The 24,035-nt window shown below is 37.6% G+C and overlaps 1 protein-coding gene across 5 annotated transcripts in view; it reads left to right on the forward strand.

Annotated features, from left to right (window-relative positions):
• The window catches only part of Luzp2 (leucine zipper protein 2), a 386,349-nt gene that overhangs the window by 284,478 nt on the left and 77,836 nt on the right, over window positions 1-24,035 (forward strand). The window lies entirely within an intron of this gene.

Raw genomic sequence — 24,035 nt, forward strand, 5'->3', positions numbered from 1 at the left:
TACTGTAGTTAAAGCGCCTGTAAGTCTTTATGGTCATTAAGAATTTAGGTGAATTATCTTTGGTAGATTTCCATAAAATATATGATACTCTGAGAAAGTTTCAGCCCATACATTTTACTGGTGACCTTGCAATCTTAGCAAAAGTTTACTGACCCATTCAACCACAGGTCTATCTTATCAACATCTGAACTTTAGAAATCTGAATCCACTTAGAATGTCAAGAGATGAATAGATATCCTTGGAGATTCTCAGTTCTGAATTCCTGGTCTTCATGAACATTATCTTCTGTCACAGGAGACTTTGCAGATGTGACTAAAATACAGATCTTTATAGGAAGAGATAAAGTTTGTTATCAGTGATTTAAATACTTGGGTCTTTTTTACCAATGAAACAAGAAAGTCAAAAGAGGAGCATATGTGCTCATAGAATGTGAAGATTAAACAATAAGGGAGAGATTTCCCCAGCTTCCTTGATTTAACCCCATGGCATTCACTTCATATTTGTTATCTTTAAAACTACAGAACTTTTTGTGTTGAGTAATTAAGTTCATGCAAATTCCTTAGCAGAACCAAAATCAAATTAGCCTACTCATTTTCCTCCAGGCATAGAGAATAAAGGCCCTTGGCTTGTATTCTTTATCTATCTATTTTTTTATCACTTGCAGTACTAGGATAGACATTTAGGCTTTTATAAGTAGTTATAATAGTATGTCAGTAAAATAAGATTTATATATATACATACATATATGTATACATATATATATATATACTTTTTAACACATTTTAGTTGTAATCATTACCTTAAATGAAAATTAGAGTTTTACTTTTACTGATATAAATATTTTACTAACTGTGGAAGTGAAGTGAATTTTTCATTGAGAATAGAGAGAAATGATGGAGTGCTGTACAGTACTTACTCTGGGCTTTAGAATCACAAGAAATGTTCTGATTATGTTAACTGGTATTTACATGTAGCACATGATCCTGGCACATCATGATATATGCTCTTCCACTTTTGATTTGGTGCCCTTTAATCCACAGTCCCCAGAGCCCTAAGAAAACATCTGGACCTGTCAGACATGAAGCCACAAAAACCTGGAGAAAGTTGTCATTGTTTATGAGTAATTTCAATAGAGAATAAATAACTCTGTGTAAATGTGATTGAATAAAGAAGTAGTTGTCATGAATGAGTAAGGGATACTCCAAAGGGCTTGTCTGTGACATCTCCCTGCAGCCTTTCTGGCATGTGTCCATACTGATGCTTGGCCTCTCACTCCTGGAATGTTGTGTCATTTATGACCTGTGATTAGCTATTATAGGTCAGAGCACGTCCTTATGGTTAGCCCTTCCAAAGACTAACAGAAGACAGTATTTTATTGGTCAGAGTTATGGTTGCTTTGAGGAAGAACTGGTTTCTCTTACTCTCTATAGTAAAGGAAGGAAGGTTGGAAAAGTTCATGTAATGGATGTCTGAGACTCGTCCAGTGTTGTTCAGTTGAAAGTACTCAGCACTCAGAGGTGACACATAGTGAGCCACTAACATTTTGTGCTTTATCCAATGCTTTGAGCATGCTGTTTTTTCTAACCCTCACACAACAATGTAGAGGAGGCAAGGATTTCATTTCGTAAAGAAGAAATGAAGGCCTTTGAAAGAACCTTACAAATAAACATCACAATTTATTTTCATATGTACTAGAAGTTTTTTAGTATTTAGTATTTATTTCAAAACATATGAGAGGCTGGGAACTATGGCATGTGCTTTTAATCCCAGCATTTAGATGGCAGACAAGTGGAGCTCTGTGGGTGCAAGGCTAGCCTGATCTATATAGTGAATTCCAGCATAGACAGAGATACATAATAGAAAGACTTCAGAGGATGACCTTGTTGGGCACCGATGGGAGGATAAGCCCTTGGTCCTGCCAAGGGTGGACCCCTCAGTGTAGGGGAATGTCAGGGCAGGGAGGCAGGAATGGGGGTTGGTTTGGGAGGGGGGAACACCCTTATAGAAGAAGGGGGAGGGGAAGGGGATAGTAGGCTTATGGATGCGAAACCAGGAAAGGGGATAATATTTCAAATGTAAATAAAAATATCCAATAAAAAAGAGAAAAAAGAAAAATGAAATTGAGAAATTTTCAGAGAAATGGATGGACCAAGAAAAGATTATATTGAGTGAAATAATGCAGACCTAGAGAGACAAATGCTGATATTTGTCCATGGGTGGGAATCTATGGATCCTAACTCTAAATACTCAGATGTGAGTATACATTAAGAGTATTCACAGCAACCAGAAACATATAAAGGGATCATCAAATAAAAAATAAGAAACGAATAAAAAAAAACAGTTGTGCATTGTATGGTCATATATGTTTTCAGTGCTTACAGTATTCCTGGATAACTAATTTAAAAGATATCACATTAGCATTATACTCTTGAGTAAGAGACACACAAGTTCATTTACTTATTAGAACTAAATGAGTTTTGAGGCCAAGCTGCTTCTATGTAAAACATAGATAGCTTTATTTACCTTATCATTTACACTACTAATGTGATAGATGATTGACAGATAGATTGATGGATTGATAGATGATAGGGAGATATATAGTAGATAGATACAAAGATTCTAAAAAATTACATTATTTTATTAAATGCGGTGACATGTAGTTTTTGTTATATTTATTTTTCCAAAATGTATGATAATATCCAAATATTAAAATACACCGAAAGCTCAAGATTTATTTTTAACAATTTTGGGGCAAGAAGCCAATCCTAAAGATTTAAAGTGAATTACATATAATGCCATGACTTTCATGTAAGAGTTCTGGATGGTGCAAGTTCATTCATTTGTTCAAAATCTTTTATTGTACATGGGTTCCACCTCAGCTACAGAGGAGTCTGTTCTCCTCGATGCCCTTAATGCCCTCCTGCTTGATCAGGACCGTGAAGCCCATAAGTACAGTTCAGTGAAGATTTGGAAATATCTGCAAATGTTCATAAGTTTATAGAAAAAGGCATCTTTTTGTGGGAGCTATAAAATGGACCAGTTTGCTATTACATATTTTGAAAATTTAGACGTTTAGGAAGTATTTTTGTGTGTGGAAGCTTGTGTTCCTCCATTGCGAGTTCTCTTATTTGCATACAGGAACTCTTTCTAGTGGTAATTGTGTAGAAGTCATAGTACGACTATGAGTACATATCATAATGCTGGTTCTCAAAATGCATTGTAAATTCTATTATGTTTGTTTTTAACCCCATTTCCCATTCTGGATATTGCTGATAACCCTTTTACCCTTTTCTATTGACTTCCCACCTAACCTCGAACTCTCATTCCAAACTTTGAGAACAATTTCCAAAACTCAGTCCTTCCTAGCTGGCACTCTGATGTCAAGTGAGTCTATAAAATTTCAATATTTGGTGTAGGCAGCCTGGTGCTTCTGCAGAGCCACCCTACTCAGATAGGTTTAGATAATTTGTGTCTCATCACTGTAGTAGAAATTGAAATGCTGTTGTAGAGGTGCGATAGAAGAGTTGGAGCTGTGAAGCCTGTAACATTTCTTGATGTTACTGAAGATAGTCAAAATAAAGACAATCATTCTGGCAGCAAACTTCCCTTTATATCCGAGGATTGGGTGAGCCTGGGTTTGCTGCTTTTTCTCTGCATACTCCTGTCCTGGCCATCGTGTTAAGTTTATGCCTTGGCCTCTCAATCAGACTTCCCCATGAGAAGGGCCTTTAACTTACAGTAAATTAAGGTGATTCCATATTTTTGGGTACAGAAGGAGCAGTCCGATATCATGAATCTCTTGGGGAAAATCATTTCCCTTCAGGAACTGTCTGGAGGTACATCAGATCCAACTCTGCCCACAGAGGCACAAGGTCACATAAAACGCTATGGCGGTGGAAGGCGCTCATAAATGTTTACTCATCCTACTTTTGCTTCCTACTCTGAAAATTAAACACATAAATACTAGTCATAGGTGATTTTCGTGTCTGAAATTATAAAGTAAAAGTCATAGCACATTTTAGGTACATGGTTGAGCTCCCAGAAGACAGCACATATCTCATTTCTAGTAGATAATTCCCTCAAATACTCTCCAGTTAAAATACAGAAAAATACAGAAATAGCTTGATTCCAAACTTACATTTTCTTATCACCATAAAGTAAAAGAAATCTATAAACACTCATGGATTCTGTACTTTCTATAATTTTTAAAGAACCTTGTTTGCCTGCCCTTTATCCTAGTGGTAATGAAAGCAGTTTCAGCTGACAGAACCAGATGGCTGTCCTTTGAATGTTCTGTTGGCAACATCATTAGATGCTCATCCTCTGTCATTACAGGAGGCATTTTAGATTTATATATGGGCTAGTGGCACACCCCTTTGAATCTAGTACTCTAGATGCAATGGCAGGCATATCTCCATGACCTTTGGGCCAGCTTTCTCCACATAGCTAGTTGCAGGACAGCCAGGGTTATATAGTGGGACACTATCTCAGAAAACAAAGAACCAAGGCCAAATCTACACTTGTGAATATCCTTAATTTTGTTCTTAAAATATTACTGTTATTTATTCAATTACAAGACTGTTAGCCTATGCATAATGAAAGAGAAGATAGTTATCCCTTAAGATAATTGCATAAAAAGTTGAGCCACAGACATTATCCATAGCACCTTATAGAAAGGAGAGTCAGACGACTGTAAATTTTATCCCTGATGGGATGGCAAGTGCAGACTTCATGGGAAATGTACATTGGGGGTCTTTGCCAGTGGTAACACAGCAGTAGAATCGTTAGGCCTGGATTTAAATTACTAAAGAAGTATTTTGTGTAAGGTGGTCCAGAATGCTTATGTGGAAAAACAAGTCAAATCTGTTTATCATATACATGCGTAAGCGAGAAGACTGTCCACAATAGATGCTCCTGGGAACATTACCTATTTTAGCTTCCTCAGAACTCAGGCAAATCACGCTGACAGCACCACCTCTGCTTATGTATACTTAGCAATTAATATAAACAACATTTCAAAGCCTAGGTCCTTTTTCTTTCCTGAAATTTTGTTCAAAAATTGTCTTCTATTTCTGTTGTACTTGCTGTTCCCACAGAGATACCACACTTCATACCGCACCATTTTCTAGAGGCCCCTTATTCCAGGTCCTTCTTTACCCTCTGTCTCTGTCTATGCTTTCATTTTAGACGCTTAGAGCCCTAAGGTTTCTGTAGAAGAAACATTTCTGCTTTCAACCAAGAAGAGAGCTAACTCTTTAGTTATTGTGAAACAGCTGAGTGCATGGTTCCCTGCATGATGGGAGAAGGCGACAGAGATAACTCAGGTGCTGAACTACACCACTCAGCTGGAAGAAGGAAATTGCATATATATATATAGATAGATATATATAGATATAGATATAGATAGATAGATAGATATAGATATAGATATAGATATAGATTATTGCAGCCATATATCCCAATCACCTAATTTGTACAGACATTATTATTCAGCTTCCAGAAAAGGATGTGTAAGTCTTCCTCCAGGTTGAAAATCTCTATATTCCACGTATGATATAGTATATTGTAATTTTCCATATTCTGCATAGGAATTTGTACTTAGTCCTGTTTCTTTCAACACAAGAAGAGTACACAATATAAAACAAATGACAGAGAAGGGATATGCAAATCAGACTACAACAATCACCAATAGCTATATGAAAGTTATTCTATGAAGCTTTACTCTCGTCTAATGAATACACGCAAATGTCTGCTTGTCCCGCACACGTAGTTTAATGTCAATAGAATCGTACATAGCTGAGGGAGGAGATCCCTAGGCATTAGAGACCGAGTCTGTGAAGACACATGCTGAATATCAATCTCTGTGTCAGGAAAAAGCAAGTAACATTCGAACAAACACACTTCAAATTTAATTCTGAAAATGAAATGGCATTCAATATTAAAATTCAGATCTCAAAGCATTTAATAATCTCTTCAAAAGATTAGACTAGTAAATAATTTTATAAAGTCCCTAAAGTCGACTAAAATATTATTCTTATAAATATCCCTGTGAATATTTTTATAGAGAAGAAACTGTGTTAGCTCTGTACTACAGCACCTCACATTTCTTCCGGTATTAAAATTGTTTAAATTAAATATTGCGGAAAATAGTAATCATACATTATTATATCAATGGTATCACTGATGTGAACCTTGAAGTTGCATGCTGCTAGAATTTCAGCATCTTAGACTATAAGACATCAATAGCAATTAAGCACTCTCATAGATTTCTGGTTTGATTCTGGGTGTTCTAATAACAATACCCAGGCTTGAGGCAAACTAAACCAAGATGCATTTTTGAATGTTTACAAATTTTACATACTAAAAAATAATCTAGGATGTGTGGCTGTGACTTAGCATTTCTGAAAAGCCTAAACTTAAAGCTGACTCTTAAAGTCTATGACTTTCACTTTAATGTAGAGGTCTGAGCAGTTCACTTAGTCTATTCTGACAGCATTTGATTTTTTAAATTTTTCTCACTTTTAGAATATCCTAGACATTTACAGAATTCAAAGAGCCAGTAATTGAAATTTGAGCTAGCTGCATGTTGTGTTAGCAGTTCCCTTGATTTACTGGTATTACCTTCTGAAGAGGGTACGGTCACAGGGTTACATGGATTCATCTTACAGAGGCTTTTATGTGATTAGGTCACTTTGAGAAGGCAAATCCCTACACATTTTGAGATACACAAGGCTAGTGCTATGGTAACAAACTACAATTTAAACTAAATACTTTTAGGTACACGTTAAATCAATTTTCTACACTGTGGTGTACCACCAAATTTTTATAACTGAAACATCCTCACGTTTATCCTGCTGAGTGTGCAGGATTCCCCACAAAGCCATAATGAATGTGCAGCCAGGTGTTATGTTGACCTTGAACCAGCTATGATGTCACTAGAGAGTAGGAAGCTTCCAAGTCAACTCAATCTTAGGACCACATTATCTTGTACTTAACTTCCCTTAATGGAAATGACATTTTGTTGTTTTGGTGGTGCTAGTTCCATGGCTGTACTTTCATTTATTCTTACTATTTTTTTTAATTTCACTAGTACAGTTGATGCATTTTAATAGCAATAGAGAAAAAGATAAAACACATTATGAGGGCTTTCTGTTGACTATTGATTTTTTAAAGTATATATATAGATAGATATAAATATAGATATAGATATAGATATAGATATAGATATAGATATAGATATATAGATATGTAGATATATAGATATATAGTTAAATATCTTGGAAGCCCTTTGTCCAGTACTTATGGTGTGAATGATTAAAAGATTTGGTAAGACTTTACAAATGCCTCAGAAATAGATTCATACAAGTGTCAGCTTGGATTAGATCTTGGAGTCATTATACTGATGCTACAAAGGTGTTTGAAAGTATTTATAGAGAAGAAATAGGAAGTAATAATAATAATAATAATAATAATAATAATAATAATAATAATAATGTCATGGGAGAAGAATGAGTGCCTTCTATGCTGAGGAAGAAACCCAACCTAGAAAAAGACATTTTAAAAATATCTATGGAGAAAGGGGAAATTGATATTGCATGTAATTCTTCTCTTTATTTGTGAGAATAGAACCAAGCATCTCTTATTTTGAAGATGTCGTAATGAACCTTTTTCCCTTTTTGTCTTTTCTTTGGCATGATTCTAGGGTTGTTATATTGTCTGAGGCCATGAAGCCTATGCTAGTAACAGTTGGAGCCACACAGATGCTTCTCACATAGCAGCACTTCATTGATTCTAGTCTATTTCTTTCTTTAGTAGTTATCAAGTTGTGCCTAATATAACTTTCTTAATATAATTTTATTTATATCCCCATTTTTATTATCTGAGCACATGTTGATTTGTGTGCATAAGTCTGAGCTTGTCATCAACTATCTTCTTCATTGCTCTATACTTACTTATTGAGATGGGGTCTCTTGATGAATTTGAAGTTTGCAGATTCTGTCCAGTATAGCCACCCCGTTTGACTTGATACCCTCTGTCCTTGCTTCTCTAATGCTAATATTGTAGCTAATTGCAATGCTCACTCAGGTTTCATGTGGTTTGGGGTTCTGATATCTGGTCTTCACATTTGCACGGTGAACAATTTATCCACTAAATATACTCCCTATCCTCTATTTATCTCATCTATAATTGAAACACAATAACATGTAAAGGCATGGGTGGGATATCTGCACTTATATAAAACATAATGCATTGGAGAAACTTCCTCTTAATCATATCATACGAAGAGTTATGAAGAGATAAAATATATGAAATACCAGAAAGAATGTAGAGAAAGGGGAACTCTTATGCACACATGGTGGGCTATAAATTAGAATAGTCAGTGAAATTATGGGTTTTCCACAAAAATATGAAACATTGGCAGCAAAACTGGCAAAAGTGGAGAGCAGGGAGAAAGGGATGTGTACCATGGAGCTGGGGAATATACTTTAACTACATTCTGTCTACACAAGCATGAAAAGGGTTTTATGAGATCCTATATAATAAAAGAAAGAAACAGAAACAAAAACAAATAAAACTTTAAACAAGAACTTCATATTCTCAGCAATTCCACTTCTACATCTATACAAGGCGAGGGAGTCACTCTGTTGCAGAATGAAGATTCAATTCTGGTGCTCACAGCACACTATGGTCATGGTCTTTCACAGTAACTTACATATTAAGAAATCCCAGAAGAGAGGATCATTAGTCCATATAGCACAAAGGCAAGATCAGTGACTGAGTAAGGGAACATACTAACTCAAGGATCTTTTACAATAGGATATGCATAAGACCAAGGAAGAGAGTAAAAGCAACTGATAATATAGAAGCATTGTAGGCATAAAGTAGAATAAAATACCTCATAATATAATATTTTCCTTTTTCTTCCTAATAAGAAATTTAATGAGGATGAAAATTTTATTGCTACTCAATGGAGTATAAAACTTTTCTCATAACTGAAGTAATAGGGTATATTAGTCAAGGTTCTCTAGAGGAACAAAGCTATTAGAACGAAACAGAGAGAGAGAGAGAGAGAGAGAGAAACAGAGAGAGACAGAGACAGAGTGACAGAGACAGAGTGACAGAGACAGAGACAGACAGAGACAGAGAGACAGATAGACAGAGAGAGGGAGAGAGGGACAGACAGATAGACAGAGACAGAAAGACAGAGAGAGAGACAGAGACGGAGTGACAGAAAAGGAGATTTATTACAGTTTCTTACAGGCTGTGGTCTAGCTAGCTCAACAATGACTTTCTACCAATAGAAAGTCCAAGAATCCAGTAATTGTTCAGTCAACAAGGCTGAATCTCTCAGCTGGTCTTCAATGTACATTGGGATCCTGAATAAGTAAGTTTGGATACCAGTAAAGGAATGAACTGGCTGGCAAGAGTGAGTACAAGCAGGCAAAGAGAGAGCAAGCTTCCGTCTTCCCTGAACTTTATTTATGGGGATACCAGAACATATGGCTTAGATTTTAGTCTTTATTTTTAAATAAAAATTATAGACAGTAAGATTTAATTTTAATTCACTGGGTCTTCCCACCTCGAATAAACCAAATTAAAAATAGGTCTTCTCATTTCGAATTATTTAATTACAAAAAATATTTCACAGGTGTACCCATCTGCTTGGAGTTTAGTTAATTCCTATTGCACTCAAGTTGACAACTAATAATAACCATCACTCAGATTGTATCTAGGAACTAAAGGGTATCTAGGTATCTTGCCTTAGGTATATTCCAAAAATGAATTTTACTTGGAGCTTGGCCACCCTCTTCATCATAACTCTGAAAAGGTACAAAGATAACTCTGTATTTAGAAGCAGACTCTATTGAGCCTCAAGTGTGTAATATCATAATAGTTATGATATGAATTTGAACATGGATGAACTTTTGTTCTCAACAACAAAATGGTAGGAATTGTAACTTACATTAAACGGTAATTCTGAGAATATGATGAATAAATATAAGTAAATGGCTAGCTCATCCACCTGCTAGTACATAAACAGAACAAACATTAGCATTTATTGCTTGCAAAGACTTAACTATAACGTTTTGTCTTCAAAATGTCAGCAATTCATTGTTCTGCGGCTTAGGTTGAACCCAGGATTTTTCTTCTTTTGAGAGAGTTATAAAATCTCACTTTGAATTTTCCAAAACTGTAATCATACTATAAGAATACTAACTTAATCAAGCAGTTATTCAATTAATGCAAGCTGCTTTCCTTTTTTTATTAATCAGTTTGTTCATTTACATTTCAAATGATATCCCCCTTCCTGGCTACTCTTCCACAAACCCCCATCCCATCTTCACTCTCCACCCTCCCCTTTGCCTCTTTGAGGGTGCTCCTCATCCACTAACCCATTCCTGCCTCAGAGACTTGAAGTTCTTGTCATACAGATCTATCATTTGCTTGATTAGAGTCACACCAAGATATTTTATATTATTTGTGACTATTGCAAAGGGTATCATTTCCCTAATTTCTCAGCCTGTTTATCCTTTGAGTAGAAGAAGGCTACTGATTTGTTTGAGTTAATTTTATACCCAGCCACTTTGCTGAAGTTGTTTATCAGGCTTAGTAGTTCCCTAGTGGAACTTTTGGGGCCACTTAAGTATACTATCATATCATCTGCAAATAATGATATTTTGACTTTTTCCTTTCCAATTTACCCCCTTGATATCCTTCTATTGTCTAATTGCTCTTGCTAGAACTTTGAGTATTATATTAAATAGATATGAGGAGAGTGGGCAGCCTTGCATTGTCCTGAATTTAGTGGGATTGCTTCAGGTTTCTCCACACTTAATTTGATGTTGGCTATTGGTTTTCTTTATATTACTTTTATTATGTTTAGGTATGTACCTTTAATTCCTGATTTCTCTAATACTTTTAACATGAAGGAGTGTTGTATTTTGTCAAGGGCTTTTTTCAGAATCTAATGAGATGATCATGTGATTTTTCTCTTTGAGTTTGTTTGTATAGTATATTACGTTGAAAGATTTTGGTATATTTAACTATCCCTGCATCCCTGGGACAAAGCCTTACTTGAACATGGTGAATGATTGTTTTGATATGTTCCTTGATTCAGTTTGTAAAAAAAATTTTGAGTACTTCTGTATCAATGTTCACAGGGAAATTTGTCTGAAGTTCTCTTCTTTGTTGGGTCTTTGTGTGGTTTAAGTATCAGCGTAACTGTGGCTTATTGGAACAAATTGGGTAGTGTTCCTTCTGGTTTTATTTTGTGGAATAGTTTGTGAAGTATCGGTATTAGGTCTTCTCTGAAGATCTGATAGAATTCTGCACTAAAAGCACCTGGCCCTAAGATTTTTATTTTATTTGGTTGGAAGACTTTAAATGACTGCTTCTATTTCCCTGGGGGTTATAGGACTGTTTAGATGGTTTATCTGATCCTGACTTAACATTGGTACCTCTAATCTGTCTTAAAAATCCAACATTTCATATAGTTTTTCCAATTTTATTATGTATAGGTTTTTGTAGTTGGATCTGATGATAATGTTAATTTCCTCAGTTTCTGTTGTTATGTGGCCCTTTTTATTTCTGATTTTGTTAATTTGGATGCTGACTCTGTACCCTCTAGTTAGTCTGACTAAGGGTTTCTCTACCTTCTTGATTTTCTCAAGAAACCAGCTTTAGTTTGGTTGGTTCTTTGTATAGTTCTCTTTGTTTCTACTTGGTTGATTTCAGCCCTGAGTTTATTTCTACTCCTCTTCAGTATATTTGATTCTTTTTTTTCCCTAGAGCTTTCAGATGTGCTGTTAAGCTGCTAGTGTATGATCTCTCCAACTTCTTTATGGAGGCATTCAGAGCTATCAGTTTTCCTCTTAGCCCTGCTTTCACTGTGTGCTATAAGTTTGGGTATTTTGTGCCTTCATTTTTCTTAAATTCTAGAAAGTCCTTAATTTCTTTCCTGACCAAGTTATCTTTCAGGAGAGAGTTATTCAGCTTCCATGTGTATGTGGGTTTTCTGTTGTTTTTGTTATTAAAGACCAGCCTTAGTCTGGGTGGTCCGACAAAATACATGGGATTATTTCAATGTTCTTTATCTGTTGAGGCCTGTTTTGTGTCTAATTATATGGTCAATTTTAGGGAAGGCATCATGAGGTGCTGAGAAGGTATATTCTTTTGTTTTAGGGTAAAAAGTTCTGTAGATATCTGTAGATATTTGTTTCATAGCATCTGTTAGTTTTACTGTGTCACTGTTTAGTTTCTATTTCCATGATCTGTCCGTTGATGAGACTGGGGTGTTGAAGTCTCCCACTATTATTGTGTAGGGGTTCAATGCGTACTTTGAACTTCAGTAAAGCCTCTTTTACAAATGTGGATACCCTTGCATTTGGGGAAGAGTTGTTCAGAACTGAGAGTTCATCTTGGATTTTTCCTTTGATGAGTATGTAGTGTCTTTCTCCATCATTTTGATAACTTTTGGTCAAAAATCTATTTTATCAGATATTAGAATGGCTACTCTAGCTGGTTTCTTGGGACCATTTGCTTGGAAAATATTTTCCAGACTTTTGCTTTGAGCTAGTATCTGTCTTTGTCATTGGTGTGTTTTTCCTGTATATAGCATAATGCTGTGTCCTATTTACATATCCAGTTTGTTAGCCTATAATTTTTATTGGGAAATTGAGTCCCATTGTTGTTGAGAGATATTAAGGACCAATGATTATTACTCCCTGTTATTTTTGTTGTTAGATGTGGAATTATGTTTATGTGGTTCACTTCTTTTGTGTTTGTTTTGAGCTTAATTTCTTGGGTATTTTTGAGGGGGGTGTAGTTTCCCTTCTTGTGTTGGAGTTTTCCTTCTATTATCTTCTATAGCACTGGATTAGTGGAAAAATATTGTTTACATTTGGTTTTGTCATGGTTTCTCCATCTATGGTAATTGAGAATTTTACTGGGTATAGCCTTGACTGGCATTTTTGTTCTCTTAGGGTCTGTATGGCATCTGCCCAGGATCTCCTGACTTTTAGAAGATGAAAATAGTTTCAGTTTATTTTTAGTAATTTACTTCATTTTATTTCATGTGCATTGGCATTTTATCTGAATGTAAATCTGTAGTGACAGTATTATATTTCCTGGAACTGAATTTACAGTTTTGAACTGCCATGCTGGTACTGAAAATTGTTGAGAAGTTTGGTATAATTCTGATCAGTTGGCCTTTATATGTTACTTGACCTTTTTCCCTTATAGCTTTTAATATTCTTTCTTTGTTCTGTGCATTAGGTGTTTTGATTATTATGTGACAAGAGAAATGTTTTTCTTGTTCAATCTGGTGTTCTGTAGACTTCTTGTATCTTTATGAAAATCTCCTTCTTTGGGTTAAGGAAGTTTTCTTCTATAATTTTTTGAAGATGTTTACTGACCTTTTGTTTTGGGAATCCTTGCTCTCTTCTATACTTATTATTCTTAGGTTTGATCTTTTTATTGTGTCCTGGATTTCTTGAATGTTTTGACTTAGAAGCTTTTTGCTTTTTGTGTTTTTTTAATGTTGTGTCACTGTCTTCTATGGCATCTTCTCCACCCGAGATTCTTCTATCTGTTGTATTCTGTTGGTGATGCTTGCATCTGTGACTCCCGATCACTCTCCTAGATCTGCCATCTCTAGAGTTGGCTTCCTTTGTATTTTCCTTAATGTTTTTATTTCTATATTTATATCCTGAACAGTTTTGTTCATTTCATTCACCTGGTTGATTGTGTTTTCCTGTATTTCTTTAAGAGATGTATTTGTTTCCTCTTTAAGGGCTTCTACCTGTTTACCTATGTTCTCCTGCATTTCCTTTTTTTTAAAAAATTCTTTAATCTTTTTTTACAGTTCAGCCTTTATCTCTCTCCCAGTGTGCCCTCTGACTCTTCCACATACCATACCTCCTCCACACATCTCCAAGAGGATGTCTCTCCAACCCCCCCAACCCCACCCCACCAAAGCTTCCCACTCCCTGGGGGCCTCAAGTCTCTTGAGAGTAAGGTTCATCTTCTCTCAGAGAGTCAAGACCTAGCAGTCCTCTGCTGTATATGTGTTGGGTGCCTCATATCAGCTTGTGTACACTGTGTAGTTGGTGATTCAATGTCTTGGGGGTACAGGTTAGTTGAGAATGCTGTTCTTCCTGTAGAATTGCCTTCCTCCTCTTCTTCTTCTAGCTTTTCCCTATTTCAACCACTGTATCTAACTCTTTCAGCTGTCTGTTGGGCCTTTCAGAGGGCAGTCATGATAGCCTCCTGTCTATAAGCCCACCATAATATCAGTAAGAGATTCAGGCTTTGGGACACCTGCCCAAGCTGATCCCAATTTTAGCCAATCACTGGACCTCCTTTCCCTCAGGCTTTTCTCCATATTTGACCCTGCCGTTCTTTCAGACAGGAACAATTCTGGGTCAGATTATTTGACTATGATATGACAACCCTGTCCCTCTATTTGATGCCCTGTCTTTCTATTGGAAGTGGACTCTACAAGCTCCCTTTTCCAACTGTATGACATTTCATCTAAGGTCCCTCCCTTTGAGTCCTGAGAGTCTCTCACCTCCCAGGTCTCACCTCCCATGTACATTCTAGAGGGCCTCCACCTCCTGCCTCCCAAGTTTGACTGTTTCCATTCTTTCTGCTGGCCCTCAGGACTTCAGTCCTGTTCCTATATTTCTTTAAGAGAGTTATGCATGCCTTTCTTAAAGTCCTCTATCATCTTCATGAGGTGGGATTTTAGATCTGAATCTTGCTTTTTATGTGTACTGGGGTATCCAGGGCTTACTGTGGTGGGAGGACTGGATTTTGATGTTGCCAAGTAGTATTGGTTTCTGTTGCTTATGTTCTTGTGCTTTGCCTCTAGCCATCTGGTTCTCTGTGTTAAGTAGCCTTGGTCTCTCTGACTGGAGTCTGTCCCTTCACGTGACCCCATGAGCCTGATTGTGTTAGATGCAATCTGCAAACCACATGAAGATCAAGAGGAAGGATGACCAAAATGCAGATGCTTCACTCTTTCTTAAAAGGGGCAACAAAAATATCCATAGGAGGGGATAGGGAGGCAAAGTTTAGAGCAGAGACTGAAGGAACAGCCATTCAGAGCCTGCCCCTGTGGTCCATATTTATACAGCCACCAAAAACTAGATAAGATTGATGAAGCTAAGAAGTGCATGCTAACAACCGGATATAGATCTCTCCTGAGAGACATAGCCAGAGCATGTCAAATACAGAAACGAATACCAGCAGCAAACCACTGAACTGAGAATGGGACCCCTGTTAGAGGAATTAGAGAAAGGATTGAAAGAGCTGAAGGCACTTGCAACCCCATAAGAGCAACAAAACCAACCAACCAGAGCCTCCAGGGACTAAACCAGTACCCAAAGATTATACATCGAATGACCTATGGCTCCAACAGCATATATAGCAGAGGATGGCCTTGCTGAGCACCAATGGAAGGATAAGCCCTTGATCTTGACAAGAGTGGACCCCCAGTGTAGGGGATTGTCAGGGCGGAGAGGGGAGAAGGGGGGTGAATGGAGAGGGGAACACCCTTATAGAAGGGGAGGGGGAGTAGATAGGGCTTTTCTGGACAGGAAACCAGGAAAGGGAATAACATTTAAAATGTAAATTTAGTCTCTGCTCCCAGACCCGGTGAGAGAGAGACCCAACCGCCTGGTCAGGTGGGCACTCCTGAGGCTGCAGAGCGGAAGAGACCACCAACACTGCTCACCCCTGCCCACATCCCTGGCCCAAGAGGAAACTGTATAAGGCCTCTGGGCTCCCGTGGGGGAGGGCCCAGGAGCAGCAGGACCCCAGCCAGAGACACCGCCGGACCCTGAAGGAAACAGACCGGATAAACAGTTCTCTGCACCCAAATCCCGTGGGAGGGAGAGCTAAACCTTCAGAGAGGCAGACAGGCCTGGGAAACCAGAAGAGACTGCTCCCTGCACACACATCTCGGACGCCAGAAGAAAAAGCCAAAGACCATCTGGAACCCTGGTGCACTGAAGCTCCCGGAAGGGGCGGCACAGGTCTTCCTGGTTGCTGCCGCTGCAGAGAGCCCCTGGACAGCACCCCACGAGCAAACCTGAGCCTCGGGACCACAGGTAAGACCAAATTTTCTGCTGCAAGAAAGCTGCCTGGTGAACTCAAGACACAGGCCCACAGGAACAGCTGAAGACCTGTAGAGAGGAAAAACTACACGCCCGAAAGCAGAACACTCTGTCCCCATAACTGACTGAAAGAGAGGAAAACAGGTCTACAGCACTCCTGACACACAGGCTTATAGGACAGTCTAGCCACTGTCAGAAATAGCAGAACAAAGTAACACTAGAGATAATCTGATGGCGAGAGGCAAGCGCAGGAACCCAAGCAACAGAAACCAAGACTACATGCCATCATCGGAGCCCAATTCTCCCACCAAAACAAACATGGAATATCCAAACACACCAGAAAAGCAAGATCTAGTTTCAAAATCATATTTGATCATGATGCTGGAGGACTTCAGGAAAGACCTGAACACACTTAGGGAAGCACAGGAAAACATTAATAAACAAGTAAAAGCCTACAGAGAGGAATCGCAAAAATCCCTGAAAGAATTCCAGGAAAACACAATCAAACAGTTGAAGGAATTAAAAATGGAAATAGAAGCAATCAAGAAAGAACACATGGAAACAACCCTGGATATAGAAAACCAAAAGAAGAGACAAGGAGCTGTAGATACAAGCTTCACCAACAGAATACAAGAGATGGAAGAGAGAATCTCAGGAGCAGAAGATTCCATAGAAATCATTGACTCAACTGTCAAAGATAATGTAAAGCGGAAAAAGCTACTGGTCCAAAACATACAGGAAATCCAGGACTCAATGAGAAGATCAAACCTAAGGATAATAGGTATAGAAGAGAGTGAAGACTCCCAAGTCAAAGGACCAGTAAATATCTTCAACAAAATCATAGAAGAAAACTTCCCTAACCTAAAAAAAGAGATACCCATAGACATACAGGAAGCCTACAGAACTCCAAATAGATTGGACCAGAAAAGAAACACCTCCCGTCACATAATTGTCAAAACACCAAACGCACAAAATAAAGAAAGAATATTAAAAGCAGTAAGGGAAAAAGGTCAAGTAACATATAAAGGGAGACCTATCAGAATCACACCAGACTTCTCGCCAGAAACTATGAAGGCCAGAAGATCCTGGACTGATGTTATACAGACCCTAAGAGAACACAAATGCCAGCCCAGATTACTGTATCCAGCAAAACTCTCAATTAACATCGATGGAGAAACCAAGATATTCCATGACAAAACCAAATTTACACAATATCTTTCTACAAATCCAGCACTACAAAGGATAATAAATGGTAAAGCCCAACATAAGGAGGCAAGCTATACCCTAGAAGAAGCAAGAAACTAATCGTCTTGGCAACAAAACAAAGAGAATGAAAGCACACAAACATAACCTCACATCAAATATGAATATAACGGGAAGCAATAATCACTATTCCTTAATATCTCTCAATATCAATGGCCTCAACTCCCCAATAAAAAGACATAGATTAACAAACTGGATACGCAACGAGGACCCTGCATTCTGCTGCCTACAGGAAACACACCTCAGAGACAAAGACAGACACTATCTCAGAGTGAAAGGCTGGAAAACAACTTTCCAAGCAAATGGTCAGAAGAAGCAAGCTGGAGTAGCCATTCTAATATCAAATAAAATCAATTTCCAACTAAAAGTCATCAAAAAAGATAAGGAAGGACACTTCATATTCATCAAAGGAAAAATCAACCAAGATGAACTCTCAATCCTAAATATCTATGCCCCAAATACAAGGGCACCTACATATGTAAAAGAAACCTTACTAAAGCTCAAAACACACATTGCACCTCACACAATAATAGTGGGAGATTTCAACACCCCACTCTCATCAATGGACAGATCATGGAAACAGAAATTAAACAGTGATGTAGACAGACTAAGAGAAGTCATGAGCCAAATGGACTTAACGGATATTTATAGAACATTCTATCCTAAAGCAAAAGGATATACCTTCTTCTCAGCTCCTCATGGTACTTTCTCCAAAATTGACCATATAATTGGTCAAAAAACGGGCCTCAACAGGTACAGAAAGATAGAAATAATCCCATGCGTGCTATCGGACCACCACGGCCTAAAACTGGTCTTCAATAACAATAAGGGAAGAATGCCCACATATACGTGGAAATTGAACAATGCTCTACTCAATGATAACCTGGTCAAGGAAGAAATAAAGAAAGAAATTAAAAACTTTTTAGAATTTAATGAAAATGAAGATACAACATACTCAAACTTATGGGACACAATGAAAGCTGTGCTAAGAGGAAAACTCATAGCGCTGAGTGCCTGCAGAAAGAAACAGGAAAGAGCATATGTCAGCAGCTTGACAGCACACCTAAAAGCTCTAGAACAAAAAGAAGCAAATACACCCAGGAGGAGTAGAAGGCAGGAAATAATCAAACTCAGAGCTGAAATCAACCAAGTAGAAACAAAAAGGACCATAGAAAGAATCAACAGAATCAAAAGTTGGTTCTTTGAGAAAATCAACAAGATAGATAAACCCTTAGCCAGACTAATGAGAGGACACAGAGAGTGTGTCCAAATTAACAAAATCAGAAATGAAAAGGGAGACATAACTACAGATTCGGAGGAAATTCAAAAAATCATCAGATCTTACTATAAAAACCTATATTCAACAAAATTTGAAAATCTTCAGGAAATGGACAATTTCCTAGACAGATACCAGGTATCGAAGTTAAATCAGGAACAGATAAACCAGTTAAACAACCCCATAACTCCTAAGGAAATAGAAGCAGTCATTAAAGGTCTCCCAACCAAAAAGAGCCCAGGTCCAGACGGGTTTAGTGCAGAATTCTATCAAACCTTCATAGAAGACCTCATACCAATATTATCCAAACTATTCCACAAAATTGAAACAGATGGAGCCCTACCGAATTCCTTCTATGAAGCCACAATTACTCTTATACCTAAACCACACAAAGACACAACAAAGAAAGAGAACTTCAGACCAATTTCCCTTATGAATATCGACGCAAAAATACTCAATAAAATTCTGGCAAACCGAATTCAAGAGCACATCAAAACAATCATCCACCATGATCAAGTAGGCTTCATCCCAGGCATGCAGGGATGGTTTAATATACGGAAAACCATCAACGTGATCCATTATATAAACAAACTGAAAGAACAGAACCACATGATCATTTCATTAGATGCTGAGAAAGCATTTGACAAAATTCAACACCCCTTCATGATAAAAGTCCTGGAAAGAATAGGAATTCAAGGCCCATACCTAAACATAGTAAAAGCCATATACAGCAAACCAGTTGCTAACATTAAACTACATGGAGAGAAACTTGAAGCAATCCCACTAAAATCAGGGACTAGACAAGGCTGCCCACTCTCTCCCTACTTATTCAATATAGTTCTTGAAGTTCTAGCCAGAGCAATCAGACAACAAAAGGAGATCAAAGGGATACAGATCGGAAAAGAAGAGGTCAAAATATCACTATTTGCAGATGACATGATAGTATATTTAAGTGATCCCAAAAGTTCCACCAGAGAACTACTCAAGCTGATAAACAACTTCAGCAAAGTGGCTGGGTATAAAATTAACTCAAATAAATCAGTTGCCTTCCTCTATACAAAAGAGAAACAAGCCGAGAAAGAAATTAGGGAAACGACACCCTTCATAATAGACCCAAATAATATAAAGTACCTCGGTGTGACTTTAACCAAGCAAGTAAAAGATCTGTACAATAAGAACTTCAAGACACTGAGGAAAGAAATTGAAGAAGACCTCAGAAGATGGAAAGATCTCCCATGCTCATGGATTGGCAGGATTAATATGGTAAAAATGGCCATTTTACCAAAAGCAATCTACAGATTCAATGCAATCCCCATCAAAATACCAATCCAATTCTTCAAAGAGTTAGACAGAACAATTTGCAAATTCATCTGGAATAACAAAAAACCCAGGATAGCTAAAGCTATCCTCAACAATAAAAGGACTTCAGGGGGAATCACTATCCCTGAACTCAAGCAGTATTACAGAGCAATAGTGATAAAAACTGCATGGTATTGGTACAGAGACAGACAGATAGACCAATGGAATAGAATTGAAGACCCAGAAATGAACCCACACACCTATGGTCACTTGATTTTTGACAAAGGAGCCAAAACCATCCAATGGAAAAAAGATAGCATTTTCAGCAAATGGTGCTGGTTCAACTGGAGGGCAACATGTAGAAGAATGCAGATCGATCCATGCTTATCACCCTGTACAAAGCTTAAGTCCAAGTGGATCAAGGACCTCCACATCAAACCAGACACACTCAAACTAATAGAAGAAAAACTAGGGAAGCATCTGGAACACATGGGCACTGGAAAAAATTTCCTGAACAAAACACCAATGGCTTATGCTCTAAGATCAAGAATCGACAAATGGGATCTCATAAAACTGCAAAGCTTCTGTAAGGCAAAGGACACTGTGGTTAGGACAAAACGGCAACCAACAGATTGGGAAAAGATCTTTACCAATCCTACAACAGATAGAGGCCTTATTTCCAAAATATACAAAGAACTCAAGAAGTTAGACCGCAGGGAAACAAATAACCCTATTAAAAAATGGGGTTCAGAGCTAAACAAAGAATTCACAGCTGAGGAATGCCGAATGGCTGAGAAACACCTAAAGAAATGTTCAACATCTTTAGTCATAAGGGAAATGCAAATCAAAACAACCCTGAGATTTCACCTCACACCAGTGAGAATGGCTAAGATCAAAAACTCAGGTGACAGCAGATGCTGGCGAGGATGTGGAGAAAGAGGAACACTCCTCCATTGTTGGTGGGATTGCAGACTGGTAAAACCATTCTGGAAATCAGTCTGGAGGTTCCTCAGAAAATTGGACATTGAACTGCCTGAGGATCCAGCTATACCTCTCTTGGGCATATACCCAAAAGATGCCTCAACATATAAAAGAGACACGTGCTCCACTATGTTCATCGCAGCCTTATTTATAATAGCCAGAAAATGGAAAGAACCCAGATGCCCTTCAACAGAGGAATGGATACAGAAAATGTGGTACGTCTACACAATGGAATATTACTCAGCTATCAAAAACAACGAGTTTATGAAATTCGTAGGCAAATGGTTGGAACTGGAAAATATCATCCTGAGTGAGCTAACCCAATCACAGAAAGACATACATGGTATGCACTCATTGATAAGTGGCTATTAGCCCAAATGCTTGAATTACCCTAGATCCCTAGAACAAACGAAACTCAAGACGGATGATCAAAATGTGAACGCTTCACTCCTTCTTTAAATGAGGAAAAAGAATACCCTTGGCAGGGAAGGGAGAGGCAAAGATTAAAACAGAGACTGAAGGAACACCCATTCAGAGCCTGCCCCACATGTGGCCCATACATATACAGCCACCCAATTAGACAAGATGGATGAAGCAAAGAAGTGCAGACCGACAGGAGCCGGATGTAGATCGCTCCTGAGAGACACAGCCAGAATACAGCAAATATAGAGGCGAATGCCAGCAGCAAACCACTGAACTGAGAATAGGTCCCCTATTGAAGGAATCAGAGAAAGAACTGGAAGAGCTTGAAGGGGCTCGAGACCCCAAAAGTACAACAATGCCAAGCAACCAGAGCTTCCAGGGACTAAGCCACTACCTAAAGACTATACATGGACTGACCCTGGACTCTGACCCCATAGGTAGCAATGAATATCCTAGTAAGAGCACCAGTGGAAGGGGAAGCCCTGGGTCCTGCTAAGACTGAACCCACAGTGAACTAGTCTATGGGGGGAGGGCGGCAATGGGGGGAGGGTTGGGAGGGGAACACCCATAAGGAAGGGGAGGGGGGAGGGGGATGTTTGCCCGGAAACCGGGAAAGGGAATAACACTTGAAATGTATATAAGAAATACTCAAGTTAATAAAAAAAAAAAAAACTTCATGAAACTATTACCATCAGATAGAAAAAAAATGTAAATTTAAAAATCCAATAAAAAATAAGTTCTGTGGCAAAATAAAAATAAATAAATAAATAAATAAATAAATAAATAAGAGCTCCTTAAAGTCTAGCTTCCTCTGGGTATGGGTGGAGTGGGTATAAAGCCAGAATCCATGCCCTTCTTTACTTCTAGGTTACTTTCTCTTGTTTTATTTAACATCTACAAATAAAAGAAACAGACCTTCCATTCTCTTACTTGCAATATTGGACATGGGAAGGATAAAACTGACAGTTACTCTTGTATTTTGTTGTGAAGGAAAAACATCCTATCTTTAGGATAGAGTACAGGACATACAAACACTTTCACTGCACCAAAGAAGTGTACCAAGCTAATTTTTTCAACATTCATGTATGGAGACCCTATAACACATTGTTGCTGGCTGTCAATGTAATATACTTACTTCTAACTCTAACAAATTTGTGTATGTGTGTATGTGCATGTGCAAGTGTTACCACATGTGTGCACACATGCATGCACATCTTGAAAGTAGCAAGCTTCTTTCAATACCTGGAGTTGAGTCTAAACACTTTAAAATGAGAATTATTTTCAAAAACCGATAATATTATCATGCATACTTTAAAATACATTTTGGTTTAGATATTTCAGAGGTTAGTCTTTGTTCACACAGAAACACACAAAACACAAACACTAAGTGCAAATTATGAAACCAGTCTACCTATGTGAATTTATCAAATGGATCAATATGAGATTGATCTACTCAGCAAATTTTTCCAAGAACATTCACTGTTTTAGGCATTGGACTGGATACAGGTCATGTCTAAGAAAACTGTTTGAATATAGCACTTCAGCAGAATACCATCTGTTGCAGGGGAGTGGAGGCCCCGGACACTTCCCTACTCTCAGAGTGCCATCATGTCTATTACATGTTCTACTCCGTGTTCTACTCCGTGTTCTAATAACCTAACAACCTACTACACAGGCTGTGTCCCAACACACACACACATGTACACACACAACCACACATAAGTGTGCGTAATGTATATTCAGTCATATATGTATTAAAATAAGCTTTACTGAGTACTGCTTTATATATAATAGGTTGTTGTATATGGATCGCTTGGCCTATCTGTCATTTTAAATTTTGTCTTTCTTTTATGTTCATACTAATGGACATATATTATAACTGCATTATTAAGTTTAATGATACTTTTTCATTTTCTCAGTTTTGTTTGCATATCAACTTCATGGGAACATGGCAAAACATTTTATCCCTTTAAACATACTTTATTATTACACTAACTTGTTCCAACACCTATCCATATACGAGTTCACTGAGGGACACTCATTGTCCAGATACCCCATTTATTCATCTTGTCTTTTCTTTGTCTTAAATGTTAGTTTCAAAGTCAAAAATTGTTTTATTTTTTAGGACGTCAAGATTTTAATGTTTCTTGATATCACTGCTCCTTTTGTTACTATGGAAGCCTTTGCTTAGTCACGCTCACAGAGGCTCACCCCTTGTCTTCTTACAGATCTTTGAGAGGTTTAGAAAAGTAATCAGCTGAGATGTAAACATTGTATCAAGTGTGACTTAATTTTTCAGATTAATTTTTTTTACTAGTATCTAGTTGTTTTAGAGGAAGGGAAGAGCTGACTGATTAACAGAGTCTAACAGAGACATATCCTGACTAGCTCTCACCTCCCATGCTGTATGAGCATATAGTATATAAATATGATTATTCATACAATAGTAATTTCATATTCTATATAAATATAATGTGAGGAATAAAAAGGAAATTCAGAAATCTGTTTTTTCAATCAGATTTCTGATTTTCAAAATTCAAAATTTCTGATTTTGCCCCACTGAGTGGTTTTGATCAAATTATATACATTCTTAGTTTTAGCTTCAAAATTAGGGAAGCTTACATATTTGCACAGTTCCAAGAAGAGACTCAAATGCATAATAACCCATAATTCAT

Source organism: Rattus norvegicus, chromosome 1 (assembly GCF_036323735.1).
Source record: "Rattus norvegicus strain BN/NHsdMcwi chromosome 1, GRCr8, whole genome shotgun sequence".
Lineage (NCBI taxonomy): Eukaryota > Metazoa > Chordata > Mammalia > Rodentia > Muridae > Rattus > Rattus norvegicus.